Here is a 16,781-nt window from a genome sequence, read left to right as displayed (position 1 = left end):
GGCCAGGTCCATCAGAACTGGTCATCATATAGTATTGTTGTTGAAGTATATAATGATCTCCTGGTCCTGCTCATTTCACTCAGCATCAGTTCGTGTAAGTCTCTCCAGGCCTTTCTGAAATCATCCTGTTGGTCATTTCTAACAGAACAATAATATTCCATAATATTCATATACCACAATTTATTCAGCCATTCTCCAACTGATGGGCATCCACTCAGTTTCCAGTTTCTAGCCACTACAAAGAGGGCTGCCATAAACATTCGTGCACATACAGGTCCCTTTCCCTTCTTTATGATCCATGAGATTAATTTTTAAAGGTATAACTAGTTTCAGAGCCAGGAAAGATGGGGGTTCAAGTCCTGCTTCTGAAACATATAAGTTGTAGGACTCCCAAAAAGTCACTGAACCTCTAAGGTTAATAGGCAGATTTTCTTTCTTTCTTTCTTTTTTAACAGCTTTTTATTTTCAAAATACTTGCAAAAATAGTTTTCAACAAACATTGTGTTCCAAATTTTTCTCTCTCCCTTCCTCCCACCCCCTTCCTGTAGACAGCAAGTGATCTACTATGTGTTAGATATGTGTAATTCTATACATATTTCCACATTTATCATGCTGCACAAGAAAAATCAGATTAAAGAGAGAAAAAAATAAACTAAGCAGATTTCTAAGACAAGAATTTTCAGAGAAGGTGCTTACCTATGTTGGCAAGAGGGAGGTTCCTCATCTGAGGGTTTTCTCTATCAATGAAATCAAAAGTATTCTATAATTCGTATTAAGAAGTCTGAAAAACTGATGTCTATTTTGAATATGTATACACTATTTTTATTTTTATTTTTTTATTTAATAGCCTTTTATTTACAGGTTATATGCATGGATAACTTTACAGCGTTAACAATTGCCAAACCTCTTGTTCCAATTTTTCACCTCTTACCCCCCCACCCCCTCCCCCAGATGGCAGGATGACCAGTAGATGTTAAATACATTAAAATATAAATTAGATACATAATAAGTATACATGACCAAAACATTATTTTGCTGGTATACATTATTTTTAAACAAAGTAGAGATGTTTTTAGACACACAGTCTTACAAAAATTTATAAAAAATATGTGCACAAGAAAGAAACTGAAATTGAAATTAAAGATAAGGCAAAACATTAAACAAATACTAAACACACTCTAAACATCAATATAGATATCTTAAGGAAGGAAGGAACAATATCAAATTGATACAGAGAAATCAGACTACAGCATGAACCTTGAGGGAAGGCAAGGTAAGTGCTACATTAGCTTATGGTATTCTGATATATTTCTAAGCCACCAATAATTGGAGAGGCACATATTTTAAAATCATGTTTACTAACACATTAAAATTATAGCTTATCATATTTAACTTATGTCTTGGGGAGTGGGGGAAAGGAAAGAGGGGAAGGAAAATTTGGAATATAAGGTTTTGCAAAGGTGAGTGCTGAAAACTATCTTTGCATGTATATTTGGGAAAATAAAATACTATTAAAAGATTTTTTAAAAATAAAATTATAGCTTTAAAATTACTTCAGGAAAGTTTCCAGGGTAAGGTTTTGTTGTTTTTAAATTTTTTTTTCTTTTTAAAGTTTTTTATTTTCAAAACATATGCTCAGATAATTTTTCAACATTGACCCTTGCATAGCCTTTTGTTTCAGATGTTCCCTCTTTTCCTCCCATTCCCTCCCCTAGATGGCAAGCAATCCAATATGTTATACATGTTAAATCCAATATGTGTAAACATATTTATACAATTGTCTTGCTGCACAACAAAAATCAGATCAAAAAGGAAAGTAAATGAGTAAGAAAACAAAATGAAAGCTAGCATAAAGAAAAAGAGTAAGAATGTTATGTTGTGATCCACATTTAGTTCCCAGTCCTCACTCTGGGTATAGATGGCTCTCTTTGTCACAAGATCATTGGAACTGGCATCAGTTATCTCATTGTTGGAAAGAGTCACGTTTATCAAAACTGGTCATTGTATAATATTGATTTTGTTGTATACAATTATCTCCTTAGCATCAGTTCATGTAAGTCTCTCCAGGCCTCTGTGAAATCATCCCTTCTGACAATTTCTTATAGAACAATTATATGCTATAATATTTATATACCATAACTTATTCAGCCATTCTCTAACTGCTGGGCATCCCATCAGTTTCCTTTCAGATTTCTTTGGGATATAGGCCCAATAGAAACACTGCTAGGTCAAAGAATATGTAATTTGATAATTTTTTGAACATAGTTCCAAATTGCTCTCCAGAATAGCTGGATCCGTTCAGAGTTCCACCAACAATGTATTAGTGTCCCAGTGTAAGGTTTTGATGCTGTTATTATATCATGTTGTTGACATTCCATGTAAATGTGAGGCTATTCACTCTCCTTTTCTATAAATTCTAGGTATTTTTTGAAAATGTATCAACAAAACAAATAAATAAAAAGAAAAAAAGAAAAGAAAATGTTTCAAGAATTCAATACACATTTATTATATCTAAAATGTGCAAGACAGTTTTCTAGGTACTTGATAAACAAAAACCAAAATAAATAAGTTCTTTCCCTAAAGGAAGTTATATTCTAGGGGAGATGATCTTTTATCTGTTGTTGGAAGAGATGTCAAAAGCCATCCAATCCAACCACATAATTTTGCACACAAAAGAATGAAGAATTGGAGAGTTCTAGGGACTTGTCAGAGATGTGATTTGAATCCAGGTACAGATTTTTTAGCTACAGAGTCAGGGTTTTTTCTACTGAACCACACTGTCTTCATGACCAGAATTGAAGGTAGATAGTTCTTCAGCTCTAAAGGAGCAACTTCCAAGATCTTGATCTTAGAAAGATAATGACAGATGAATAAAGATGAAAAGATGAAAGATGAAGTTTCAAGAGATTTAATAAGAGCTGCTAAGTGTGGAAATTGGAATCCCAGCTTGTATCTCCTTGGGCTCCAGGTTCTTCTATTCTATGATATTGTCTTCTGAACATAAGGACTGGAAGTGGGCACCTTACACAGCACATTTTATCCCATCATGTACTAGTTTCTTGCCTTTGGGGTAAGAAGAGAAAATGCTATCCCATTTCATCAGTTCTCCACTTCTCTTCTCACTCTCTTCTTTACTGTTTAAAGTCTGCATCTGACTTTATCATTCAACAGAAACAGCTCTGTTCAAAATGACCAATGATCTTTTAATTGTGAAACCTAATGGCCTTTTTTTTCAATCCTTCTCTCTGCTCCTAGATGCCCTCTTCTCTTTAGGTAACATTACTCTCTCTTGTTTCTCTTCCCATCTGAGTAGTAGAATGCACCTTTGCTGGATCTTTGTCCAGGTCATATGTGTTAAAGGGTCCTGTAAAGCCTATCCTGGGTTTTCCCTTCTCTGCTCCTATGATTTAATTATCTTGATGCTGATCAAGATCTTGATGATGATCCCAGTTCTACTCACTCAGCTCTAACATCTCTCCTAATCTCTACACTGGCATCTGCAACTACAAATCAGACATCTCATTCTAAACATCCCCCAGGCAGCATAAGTTCCAAATGTCCAAACCAAATTCATTATCTTTCCACTCAAATCTTCCCTTTTTCCTAACTTCCATGTTATTGTTGTGGGCTTCACTATCCTCCCAGTCACCTAGACTTTCAATTGGGGTGTCATCTTTGACTCCTCACTCTCTCTCAACACGTCATCATATCCAATTTTGTGCCACAGTCTGTAGCTTTTACCTTTACAACATCTCTAATAACTTCCATTTTCTCTCTTTTAGTATTGCCTCCATGCTGGTACAGGACCTATCATCTCATGTCTGGACTGTTGAAGTAGCTTGCTGGTTGGTCTTTCTGCCTAAAATCTCTATCCATTCTAATCTGTCCTCCATTCAGCTGTCAAAGTGATCCTTCTGACCCTCTGTCTCTGCTTCTGTCTGTCTCTTTCTCTCTGTGTCTCTCCTCTCTCTCTCTCTCTCTCTCTCTCTCTCTCTCTCTCTCTCTTTCTCTGTCTGTCTTTCTCTGTCTCTCTTTGTCTCTCTCCCTCTTTCTTCTCTCTTTGTCTCTCTCTCTCTCTTTGTCTCTCTCTGTCTCTTTGTCTCTCTTCCTCTTTCTTCTCTCTCTCTGCCTCTCTCTCTCTCTGTGTGTGTCTCTCTCTCTGTCTCTCTCTCTTTCTCTCTCTGTCTCTGCCTCTCTCTCTGTCTCTTTGTCTCTCTTCCTCTTTCTTCTCTCTCTCTGCCTCTCTCTCTGTCTCTCTCTTCCTCTTTTTTCTCTCTCTCTGTTTCTGTCTCTCTGTCTGTCTCTGTCTCTGTCTCTCTGTCCCTCTCTCTCTCTCTCTCTCTGTGTCTGTCTCTGTGTCTCTCTGTATCTCTGTCTCTGTCTGTGTCTGTGTCTGTGTCTCTCTCTCTCTGTTTTTCTGTCTCTGTCTCTGTTTCTGTCTTTCTCTTTGTCTCTCTCTCTGTCTCTATATTTTCTCTCTCTCTCTCTCTCTCTCTCTCTCTCTCTCTCTCTCTTCTCTCTCTCTTCCTCCCTCCCTTCCCCTCTCTCTCTCTGTCTTTCTCTCTGTGTCTGTCTCTCTTCCTCTTTCTCTCTCTCACACACACCAACACAATAAATTTCAGTGGATCCCTAAAACCTCCAGGATCAAATATAGAGAACTGGCAATCAAAGCCCTTTGCCATCTCATTCCTCTCTACCTTTCAGTCTTTTTACATTGCCACTCCTCCCTATACTCTGTGATACAGCGATGCTGGCCTCTTTTCTGTTCCTCATACAAGACACTCCACCTACATTTTCACTGGCTGTTGTCTATCCCTGGAACATTTTCCTTCTCTTCCTCCTGGCTTCTCTGGTTTCCTTCAAGTATCAGCTAAGTACCATCTTTGACAAGACATCTTTTCTGATCTTTCTTAATTCTAGTGCTTTCCCTTAATTTCCCCCTCCCCCAATTTATCCTGCACATAACTTGTGGGTGCACACTTGCATATTGTCTGACTCATCGAACTGTGAGATTCTTGAGAACAGGGCTCTATTGCCTTTCTCTCTATTCCCAGTGCTCAGCACAATACGTGGCACTTAATTGGTGCTTAATAAATGCTTGTTGACTGGCATAAATACAAACACAGTATATACACAGTAATACAAAATATATACACAATAATACAAAGTAATTTCAAGCGAGCAACAGTTAATAGTTGAGAACATCAGCAAAGGCCTTGGTTAGGGGGATTTCTGAGCTTTGTGTTGGAGGAAGCTAAGGTTTCTCCATAATGGAGGTAAGGAAGAAGAAGTACATCCCAGCCAAGAGAGCCCATTTGGACAAAGGCACAGAATTGGTGGTGAAATGTTATGCATAGGGAGCAAGGAGCAAGCTAATTTGACTAAAACAGAGTGTAGGAAGAGGAGTGATATGTAATTAGTATAAAGTTGTAGATGAAAACCAAATTGTAAAGTCCAAACTGGATTTTGAATTTTATTCTGGAGATATAAGGAATTTTTAGGGATTTTGTGTGTAATTCATACATGTCAACAGGAATATTGATTTGGAAGCTGTGAGGAGAATGACTTGGAAAGAGAAGAGACAAGGCAGGGAGATGAATTGGGGCATTATTGGAACAGTCCAGGCAAGAGGTCATAGGGCTTGAGTGAAAGGTGAGCTTGTGGACATAGCAAGCAAGGGGGAGGTGTGAATTCTCATAGCAGAGTACTCAAGTCAGTTAAATGTTGGGTAAAATTTATATGTCCTCACATTAATCTTACGTGGGGCTTGACTACCTCATAAAATCATAGTTATAGAGGTATAGTTTTAGAGGAAACACTCAAGGAATAAGTAGCCACAAGGTCAAGTCCTTGGGAAGATTCCTCTAAATTCCTTGGGGGCAAGAAACCGTCTGTGTTCTATCAGTATGTTCACTTGCTTCTAGCAGCAATCCATCACAGTGTAAGATAGTACTCAAGGGCTATCTGTATATCTAGGGATATTGGCAGATCTGGAGACAACTGGAGACACTGGATACAACCTGTTCAGGGCATGACATTAGAGAGAGCCAAAGAGTGCTTCATCATCAATAATGGTATTAAATTGAGATAAATGTTCATTGTCCTTGAGAAAGTATTGGGCCTTAAATATTTAGAAAGAAGGCATAAAATCAGTGTCACATTTCAAGAGACACCACATGAACCCAATAGTTAGCTGCTGTTGTTTTTTTTTTTAAATATAATGGCATTCTTAGGAGACTAATTCTAAAAGGAACATATTTGAACATGCAATGACATTTAAAACAAAAGGACTAGAGAAGCATAAATGAAGAGGAAGCATTGCTAGAATTATACTTCATCTAAAATGTATATCAAAACATAATGTTAAAAACAACTTATTTAGAACCTATTATTTTTGGTATCCAGACACACTGCTGTAAATGGTGTTGCCTAGCAAAATAGAGATATATGTGATCTCAAATTCTTTTTCTTTTAAAAATAGCAATTATTAACAGAGGCAGGGAATTAAAAAAAGAGACTTAAATTTGTGAAATGTATTTGCCACTGTCCTGGAGGAGGTCCTTTATGAAGGAGAGGTCCCTAATAGGTGGTACAAGCTTATAGATACTTCTTTTTGTAAATGACATAGTCCTATTCGTGCCAAGCTTCAGAATATTTTAGAACCTTCTAAGTGAGATCCACAATCATGCACAAGAGTTTGGACTAGCAATTCAAAAGGAATTCAAAAATTCAAAAGGAAAATGCCTTTTGTTCAGTCTATAACATACAGTTTGATGGATAGCCTATCGGGCTTGATTTATTAGTGTACGTATATAAACACACATATACACAAATATATGCATATATATGTGAGTATGTATATATGTATGTGTAAATATATACATATATACATGCTACCCCCCACTGTACTCCTCTACATATACACATGCACACACATACATGTAAAGGTGTCTGTGCATGTGTATATATGTATGTGTGTATAGATTACACATACATCTTGTATAGGCACTGCCTATAAAAATGAATTTGTCTAGAACTAAATAGAAGGGAAAATAAGCTATATTGCATTTGTAAAATCATGTAATACTATTAATAACCCGAAGCTTCACCTTGAAACAAAAAGCCATTTTTCTAAAATCAGTTTTCTCTTGGTAACAAGTAGTATGAGTGCAGAGAAGGCTGTCTTTGGAGTAAGAAAGAATTGAGTTCAAGTCCTATCTGTGAAACATATTGGTCATGTGATCCTGAGCAAGTCAGTAATGACCGTTGCCCAAGCAAATTACTAAGTCTATATATTATGGATAAATTGACAAATTACATTGTTGGAGGAAGTTTATATGCTGGGAAGACTCCACATTGATGAAATCACAATTGTGGGACAAAACAAAACAAAAAGTATTCTGGTGATGCTTTATGACTATGAATCATAAAATACCATAATTTCTGAGAAATCAAAATTGCAGGTCACCAAGAGAAATAATATGGCATGTTACCTACCAAGTGTTACATGCAAACATGGCATAAAAGAAATCATCCAAGAGATGTATAACTGGGAAAGGAAAATAAAGAGTAAAGGGTGGCTAGTAAATTTCATGCCATCTACATAGTATTAACAGACTTTTTCAAAAGCTCCAGCATATTAGACAGATCCCACATACAGAGTTTATGGGAAGATGTGGACAAAATCTCAACAGATGAAAAGGAATGTATGGATTATGATTCCTAGAGAAGAGAATGAAGCTCCAGTGGAGGAAATGCAAAAATAATGTAATTTCTTATCAATGATTGTTATTGCATTTTCCTAGTGTTGATGATCTGGGGAGTACCTCTTAGATTCTATGACTTTTCAGTCTCCTGCTATCACTATCCTGCAGTCCTTATTCATGCTAAAACTACATGATACCTCAAAAACTTGTAGATGAATTATTTTATTTTATGATTATTTTTAAAAGAAGTATTCCTATTTTACTCAGACTGAAAAGGGAGGGGACTACTCATGAGCCCAATTCCCATAACTAATTGGGACAGAAGCTTTTACTTTTTCCATCACAGAACTAGTCTGGTTCACCCCTCCTTGGACAACTTGGTTGCCATTAGATTGTAAGATCCTTGAGGGGAAGAGTTGCCTTTTTGCCTCTTTTTGTATCACCAGCACTTAGCAGTGACTGGCACATGATACGTACTTAATGTTTATTAATTAATTGAATGATTGACTTGGTGGCCTCCCTGCTCCCTAAGGACTCCAAATTATTTTAAATCAATGAACAAATGATGAAAAATGTGACTTGTGCAATACTAGTAGGGCAGGGTTTAAAATATTTGATGAAGGCAAAAAAAGCACAGCTGGTTTTCCCATCCCCAATTTCAGATATCATTACCCAAAAGATTTTTCTCCCAAGTAGCTTGTTTTACATAATAAGCACTTACACTTTGAGACTGGTTGCTATTTTATTCTTGGCAATGAAATAAAGGAAAATTAAGATGTTTTTAGAGTTGACAGTCTTCTGTTTGAATATGAATGCCAAGTTCCTCTTAAAATTATATGATCTAGATAACATAGCAACTGTGAGGGAAAAATGAAGTGAAGAAGGGCTATATTAGTCCTCTGTCCTTATTAGATACTTGTACACGAACTTTGAGTGAGGTTTCACAAACTTTTACCCTGTGGTACTTTTGTTTCCATTACCATATTATTGATATTATTTATGAGAGTGAATTATGTCTTATAAGGAAAGAAACATCCATCTATCCTAATCCCTTAAAAAGAACAGATTATGCCCAAATAAAATTGGATCGTATACTTTCGGAACCTTTCATCTTCCTCTAAATCACCTTTTAGATGAGTTCAACATCGTTGACCAGTGACTAGCTCCCTACAAAGTTTAGGGAGAAAAATAATGAATTTTATTTTTAAATTGAGTGTAATATTGAGTTTAATAAGTCTACTGGACATCCTTGACGGAAGGCACTATTTTTAGCCTAGTGGTTAGCACAGTGTCTGGCACATGGTAGATACTCAATAAATGTTTGTTAATTGATTATTTAAAAACAAAACAAATCAGTCACTTCTTACAAGAAGCCTTTCTTGATTTTCTCATTTATTTCCACTGAAATTACACACACACACACACACACACACACACACACACACACGAGTATTGTTTAACTTTTGTCATTTTACCCCATCCCTACTGCAGGAAAAAAAAGTACTTTGAAGATAAGTCTGTTTTGGTTTTAAATTTTCAAACGGGGTCCTGGAGAATTGAATGTATTTGAAACAACCCAACAGCACAATTTCCCAGCACCTCGAACAGAGGCGCTAAGCTTAGTAGGCACTTATAAAAAAATTTAGTAGAGGGGGCAGTTAGGTGGCTCAGTGGATAGAGCACCAACCCTGAAGTCAGGAGGACCTGAGTACAAATGTGATCTCAGACATTTAACACTTCCTAGCTGTGTGACCCTGGGCAAGTCACTTAAACCCAATTGCCTCAGCACACAAAAAAAAAAAGAAAGAAAGAAAGAAAAGAAAAGAAAAGAAAAAAGAAATTTTCTTTCACTATATTGACCCAGCCCAACAACCTGATTATCCACTATCTATTCTTCCTTTGTCCTCAATGAGCTGCCTTCTTTTGATTGTTGCCATTAGCTTTTGTGGGCCTTGCTTCTGGTACTGCCTCTAATTGAGTTCCCTGGCTACGATATTATTGATTCTCATGAAACTTTAGCACCTGCAAACACGGAGAAAGATACAAGGTTTTATAAAGAATTGTATTTGAAAAGTTGCAAAACCTGGCAACATTTTTTCCCTCCTCTCTCTTAAAATAGAGATTTGGATTTTCACCCTTTGAGTCTTGAGTGGGAAAACTGTGTTTGGGGTTATTTGGGGGTATTGTTTCTTAGAAATCTATTACACAGATAAATAATTGCCAGGGAGAAACATTGATTTTTTTCTTCTCTATGGAATCCTTGAAGGAAAATGAGGAACTAGAGAAAATTCTTTACTCAGGATATATAATCAAAACCTATTATGAGATCACTCAGTGTTCACCTTGGGACTAAGGCATTACTCAGGTTTTCCATGTCATACTAAATTGCCAAGTTCTTTCACTTCTGGGCTACTACAGGATAGGAAGGAGCCAGGAAGTCAAAACCCAGATGATATAACACTACATCCTTGGAGTCATCAGAAGTTTCCAGGGAGAGCTCTGGAAAAATGCTTCCTGGAATGGCTTCTTTTGGGTTCATTAAGTTTCCACCAAACCTGGCATATAGTTAAATGCTGAATAAATACTTGCTGATTTATTGAGTAAGATTCATTTTATTTCCTCTTTGTTTTTCTAGTGTTTCTGGTCAAAGCAGGAACATTTTAAATATTTCTAGATTTCACTGAGTAGGCTTTGTAGTATTTCTAGGATTGGTACAATTTTGTACAACGTTACTGGTAGAAGCATTTGGAGAACATTACTATTAATAATGAACTCTTCTGCTTGGATTCTGAACAGAACATTTACATGTCACTGATGAGCACTTAGCTAAGCACAGAGGTTATCCTGCTTTATACCTTGATTCATGTTACTATTCAGCACATGAACAAAATTATCTCTAGTTGTGTTTGTCCTCAAGTTTTGTACTATTTTAATAGTACAAGTAAATTGTACAATTTAGTAATATAACATTAACAGTACAGTGTTCCCTAATTGATAGAGAGTTGGTCTTGGACTCAGAAATCCCTGAATTCAAGTTTGGCCTTTGACACAGTCAATCAGTCAACAAGAATGAAGTCCTTGCTATGTGCTTAAAGTGCTTAAACTGGAGATACAGAGAAAGGCAAAAACACATTCCTTCCCTTCAAGGGGCTTATATTTAATGTAGAAAGAGGGGACCCAGATAAGCCAAAGAAAAAAAGGGAAATGCCTTGCTTAAGAACCAAATTGGTTTGAGGGATTTTTTGGAAAATCAAATGCTCTTTAAAAATCAATTATACACAGAATGAAATTAATTATTATTTATGTTCTCAGTCACTTTTGTAACTAGAAAAATATAGTCTGCTTGGGAAAATTGTCTGTAAAACTTTCCTTCTTTATATTTAATTAAGATAATTCTACCCTTACTGAGAGCATAGAGGATTTTCTTAAAAATCTTATTTTTTCTTATAATAACATCTTTATACAGAAGGAAAAGTTATAATAAGGATCAATATTTGCTGATATCATTTTGTTTGCCCTTGGTGGTAATATCACCAGATCATTTCTAATCTTTTCCATTTTTATAGAATCTTTCCTTCTTTGAGAAATCCTGAAAATAAATTCCTGAATAGACTTAAAATTGTATCACCTCTAGGAAACAACTCTCCTATCTATATTTATTTAGGTCCAGGTACCCTCCCCAACTTCAGCTTTTTAAATGCCATGCCTCACATGACACATCTGGCTCTGAGAGTACCGATGTTAAATTTCAGCTATTATCTGGTCCATTTTGACAACGCTTTGTCTTGTTTATAATCAATCAATTAACAAAAATTTATTAAGTATTTACCATGTGCCAAACACTGTGCTATACACTAGGCAAAATATAGTGCCTTCCATCAAGAATGTCCAGTAGACATCTTAAATTAAATATGTTCAAAATTGAATTATTTTTCTCCCTACATTCTTTCCACATCTGAAATTCTATATGACAAGATCATCTTCGCAGGCCCTCAGTTGCACAACCTAGGAGACATTTTGGACTCCTCACTGTCTCTCACTACAAGGTCTATTGATTTCATTTTTGAAACAACTCTCCAACATGCTCCTTCCTCTTCCTTAACATTGCCCCCGCCCTGATACAGGTTCTCATCATATAACTGCTAGATTACTACAATAGTCTGACTGTCAGTTGGCCCACTTTATGTCTCATGCCACTTAATCCATCCTTCATTCAATCATTTACAAAATGATTTTTCTAAAGTGTACATCCAAACATATTCCATCTCAACTCCAGGACTTCTCTATTGCTCCTAGGATTAAATACAAAATACTCTGTCATTCAAAGCCTATCATAATATAGACACCATTATCCCCATCTACCTACCTACCTTCCAGTCTCCCTCCACTTTATTCCCCAATGCATATTCTTCAGTGACACAGGCTGTTCAATGAATGACATTTCATCTTTCAGCTCTGGACAGCTTCTTTGACTATCTCCCTCATTTGACATATTCTCCTTCCTCCATTTTGACTACAGATTTCCCTGGCTTCCTTTAAGTCCCAACTAAAATCCCATCTTTTACTGGAAGTAAAACTGATACCTCTTAATTCTAATGCATTTCCTCTGTTAATTATTTCCTAATTATTTTGTATGTGTCTTTTTTCGTATATATGTGTTTTCATGTTGCTTCTCCCATCAAATTGTAAGCTCTTTCAGGACAAAATCTGTCTTTCTTTTTCTTATTTGTATGCCCAGAACTTAGCATAGTGCTTGATACATAGTGAGTACGTAATGAGTATTTATTGAATTAAATAGGTGTATATGAATTTTTTAAATCTTGATCATAGTATTTCAATATAACAGATTTCCTTTGTAATATTTTGTTTTAAGACATTATTTAAAAACATTTTATTCTGACAAGGGGTTGATAGGGCTTCACCAGATTTCCATCAAAGAGATACATAACACACAAAAAAGCTAAGAATCCTTGGTCCAGAGACTGTCTAATCAAAAATCTCTCCTTTTTTATTTGGGGACACTGATGCTTTCTCATGATAATGATGACCAAAATAATAACAGGTCAAATTTACACAGAACTTTAAGGTTTACAAAATAGTTTACAGATTTTATCTCATTTAATCCTCACAACAACCCTGGAAGGTAAGTGTTATAACTATTCTTATTTTACATGTGAGGAAATTGAGCCTCAGGGAGATATGTGTCATATAATTATTGGGTGCTAAAGAGAGCAGTTAAACTCAGATTTTACTGACCCCATGCCCAGGGCTATCTGGAGTAACACTTGCCGCCTAATCCTATAGAGAAGACTTTGTTAAATGATTTATATTGAATACATATAATTTTTATTTTATTAAGATACATTTAAACATGAGGGTTTATAAAACTAAGTAATGCTGTGTAAATTTTATTTTTTCTCTTTAATCTCATTCATTTGATCTTATTTTCACCCTAAAATTAACTTAAAGTTTATATAATTTTAGAAACATGGTGAAACTTTAAATTTGCTATATGTTATAACTTCACTATTAAATAGAGTTTAAAGGCAATTTGTGTGAAGGAAATTATTAAGTTTATTTTTACAACAACATTGTACAAATTTTTAAAATGTTTTAGTGAGCAAGTTTCAAAAACTAAAAGTTCCTCTCTTTCCCTAGGTTCTAAACTCTGACTGATAGCCTTCATCTTTGCCCTCTATTACTTTCAAATTCCTACCCCTACCTTCTGCCTCCACCCTGTCCACTTCCTACTTTTCACTCAGCACATATGTCCTTGGCCAGGCCTTTCTTGGCAGGGCTGGACCAATGACTGGAAGGTATATGCGGTATTCACATAGCTAATCCTTGTCCTTACCCTAAACCCACCAATGTTAGTTTACAGAAATTAGAATGTGAAGCAGAAGTGTAGTCTAAAATAATCATTTTAGGGAACTATTGGGGAATATCTAGCAGTATGTAGACAATTTTAAACCATTCTGGATTTTAGGACTAAGCTAACTTACTACTTTATAATGTGGGCATATTGTAAATGAAATTAATTATAAATTACAAGTATCCAATGAATATGGGAATCAGACTCTAAGATTCCTTATGGTTATGGAATTCTGTAAGTCTATAAAAGCTTATAACAGAATAGTTTATAGTCTTAGGCAGCAATAAATGACTAGGACTAACATGCAAGAGAGTAATATAATTTTTTATCAAACTATGACAAAAGCTATCACATATTAGTAGTTACATTATTGTTATGTCATGCCAATAAATGTCAATGTCTATGATGTGTTAGGTTGTTTTCCCATCTCCAATAGAGTAGCAAAGTGGTGTTTATCTTTCTATTCTGTCTTTTCAAAGATTTATAACTTTTATTCCTGTAATTTTTACATGTCCCAGTACTTCAGCTATGCTGATTTTATTGTTATATAGGAAGTTTGTACTAAGAGTCATCAGCATATGAAGAAGTGATATATGGGCACTGGAAAGCAGTTGGTTCATGTGAAAATCCATATAGATGCATTTCATGAGCAACAAAGACAAGATTTATGAGAAGAGAGTCAGTGGTGAGCATGAGAATTGCAAGAGAGAGAAAACAAGTCCTGAAACAATATCAGAATGAGAGATTAGCCAGGACTTCAGAATTCTGATGGGATCAAGAAGGCCTGGGTTTGCAAGCTTGGTTTCAGCTCTGTGATTTGGGCAACTTAACCTCACTTTCATTTTCCTTGCTGTCATAGAATGATAATAATAGCTACCTCTCCTTTCCTTTTGGGGATGTGCTAAGGGTAAATGAGATAACAGATGTAAAAGTCATTTAAAATAGGGTACATATAGAAATCTGGATGTTGACATCCCCAGAGAAAACCACAAATTTATTTTTATTTTCAAGAAGAATAGTTCTTAAGAAAGGCAGAATGGTTCAGTGGAGGGAGTCTTGACTTTGGAATCATAAAACCTGGCTCTGTCATTTATTTATTACCTGTGCAACTTTCTAGATCTCCTCTCCTCTCAGTTTCCTCATATATAAAATGCTACAAAGATCCCTTCCAGCTTTAAATCTATGCTCTTAAAAATCACCCTTTGGTACATATTTTTTTTTTAAAACAAGGCCTTTGATTTTACTGATATAGGTAACATTTAATGAAGAAAGGTACCAATGCAGACTAGCACCTGTTCTTCAGCTTTTTCTCTGTGCAGAAGCACAGAGAAGGGAAAATGTTCTGACATATAGGCTACTTAGATCCAGAGGGTAGAGCAGAAGGAACTGAAATTATTGAGTCAAGTAGAGCCGAAGAGAAAGGTGGCTGGAAGCTAAGCAAGGGCTATTTCTCTCCTTTAAGGATTCCTTCGGATCTAGCTGAGATTCCTGTTTCCCAGTGAGAAGAGGTAGAAGCCCACCCAACAGTCCACCCAGCCTATGAATGAGTGGAGGAAAAAGAATGCATAGGGTATTACAGGAAATATAAGGAGATAGTAGAAACACAGATTATCAAGAGAAAACATGAATAAAAGCTTAATTTACAAACATAAACCAATAGGTGGTGTCCTGAAAACAGAGATGGGGGGGGGGAGGGGGAAGGAAGAGAAAGCAGGGAAATGAATAAAGCCTCAAAGAGAAATAAAAAGCATGTTGAACAAGTATTATAAAATGAAGAAAAGTGAATAAATATTCGCTAATAAAAGATATAATCCTATGGATTCAAAAATCCAGACGGTAAAAAGAACAATTGCAAAAAATTCCAGAATGGTTCAGAAGTAAAATAAAATTCATAAAAGTAGAAACTAGAAATGAATTTAGATCTGATAATAAAGCTTTCAATGCACAAGTAAAAACAATCAGCAGAGTTGGAAAATTGAACATATGGTAGAGAATTTTTCTGAAAAAGTAGAAGTTATGAGCAAATAACAGATGTGGAATACAAAAATACTGAATTGAAGGAAAATTTGGCAGAAGAGAAGCAAAAGACAACAACATTAAAAGTAACCAACACTTGCCTTACTTGCCAACTGAAGTAAGAAATGGCAGCCAAAGACAATAGCAGTTTAGAATACAAAGTCATTATAAAATCTTATGGAGAAATAGGATGGAAAACTATGAGCAGTATTGCCTCATAAAACAAAGAAAAACAGTGGATATGAAAACTAATTTAAAGAAAGTTAGTGAGAGATCCACATGTTAGTCATGAGATAAAAATAAGAACCGCATAGTCAACTACCCTTAGATTGTGCCTTGTTGTTCAGTCGTGTACAATTCTTTAAGACCCTGTCAATTATACTGTCTGTGGTGCTTTCTTAGCAAAGATAGTGGAGTGGTTTGCCATTTTCTTCTCCAGTGAATTAAAGCAAAAAGAGATTCAGTGATTTGCCTAGGGACACACAAATAGTAAGTATCTGAAGTTGTTTTTGAACAGAGGTCTTCCTAACTCCAGACCCAAGCCATCAGACTGTGCTCACCACAAGTCAAACTCCCCCCTCTCTTCCTTTTTTTCTTTTCTCCCTTGCTTTCTCCTTCCCTCTTCCTTCTTTTTCTTTCTTTTCATCCTTTTCTCTGCTTGTCACAGGTGAGGACTCCACTACACATTTTAGGACCTGTTTTGAGGAAGGCCCAGGTATCTTCAAAAGGCTGAGGAAAGACTATAAAAATGGCCTAAACAACAAATTAGGAAAAGAATGAAGGAACTGAGATAATGAATCAAAAAGAAAAATGAGTGGGATGGGGAGGAATGTGATCATACTGTAAAAATACCTTTAGAGTTACTTATTCATAGTAATGAGAGAAAGAATACATCAAGAAAAACTGTGCTGATATCCTAGAACCAGAGAGTAAAATAGTCATTTAAAGAATCCACAGATAACTTCCTGAAGGAGATTCCAAAATAAAAACAGCAAGGAATAGTGTAGCTAAATTCCAGAATTATCAGAAGGAGGAAATACTGCAAGTACTTAGAAAGAAATAACTATGGAGGAGCCACAATCAGGATTATCCAGAATCTCGCAGTTTCCACATTAAAGGAGGGCCTGGAATATGATATTGTGGAAAGCAAAGGATCTTGGACTACAACCAAGAATTAATTATCCAGC

General features: G+C 35.8%; 1 protein-coding gene across 5 annotated transcripts in view; it reads right to left on the bottom strand.

The window, feature by feature from the left end:
• The window catches only part of METTL21A (methyltransferase like 21A), a 98,060-nt gene that overhangs the window by 53,960 nt on the left and 27,319 nt on the right, over positions 1-16,781 (bottom strand). Inside the window, exon 4 of one of the 5 annotated variants that reach the window (XM_031958199.1) lies at positions 697-737. The exons of the other annotated variants lie outside the window; for them this stretch is intronic. The gene's annotated coding sequence lies outside the window, so the exon portion shown is untranslated. The remainder of the gene's footprint in view (positions 1-696; positions 738-16,781) is intronic. 5 annotated transcript variants of the gene reach the window in all.

The sequence above is a fragment of the Sarcophilus harrisii genome, chromosome 3 (assembly GCF_902635505.1).
Source record: "Sarcophilus harrisii chromosome 3, mSarHar1.11, whole genome shotgun sequence".
Classification (NCBI taxonomy): domain Eukaryota; kingdom Metazoa; phylum Chordata; class Mammalia; order Dasyuromorphia; family Dasyuridae; genus Sarcophilus; species Sarcophilus harrisii.
Note: the sequence above shows the minus strand (reverse complement) of the source record. Positions and strands in the feature narration are given on the sequence as shown.